Source organism: Sapajus apella, unplaced genomic scaffold (assembly GCF_009761245.1).
Source record: "Sapajus apella isolate SASKATOON/1434 unplaced genomic scaffold, GSC_monkey_1.0 scaffold4, whole genome shotgun sequence".
NCBI lineage: Eukaryota > Metazoa > Chordata > Mammalia > Primates > Cebidae > Sapajus > Sapajus apella.
Genome location: NW_022436944.1, coordinates 20,976,314 through 20,976,924, shown reverse-complemented (window position 1 = coordinate 20,976,924; position 611 = coordinate 20,976,314).

Below are 611 nucleotides of genomic sequence, written 5' to 3'. Positions count from 1 at the left end.
GACCTTGAGACTTACTACCTTATTTGTGCTTTTGTCTTATGAACAATTCATAAATGTAATATTTTTAGCATGTGTTTAGTATTGGAGATAATTGACTTTTTGTACTGAGAGTGGAGACTAACAATTTGTGGCCAAATAATATAGTGTTATGCATTTGGGCCATATCATATCCATTTTAGAATGAGAGGAGGCTGGCTCACTCCTGTAATTCCAACACTTTGGGAGGCCAAGGTGGGCAGAACAGGGGGTCAGGAGTTCAAGACCAGCTTGGCCAAAATAGTGAAATCCCATCTCTACTAAAAATACAAAAAATCAGCCTGGTGTGATGGCAGCTTCCTGTAATCCCAGCTACTCAGGAGGCTGAGGCAGGAGAATCACTTGAACTGGGAGGCAGAGGTTGCAGTGAGCCAAGATTGCACCATTGCACTCCAGCCTGGGTGACAATGGAAGACTCCATCTTAAAAAAAAAAAAAAGAATGAGAGGAGGCTGTTGCCAAGAAGAAGCAAAAACAAAACCCAGAAGTAAGCTCTCTAAATGTATAAATGTAAGTGCTCCTATAAAATTTTTATTCATTTATTCAACAAAATTTTATTTAGCATACATACCCTGT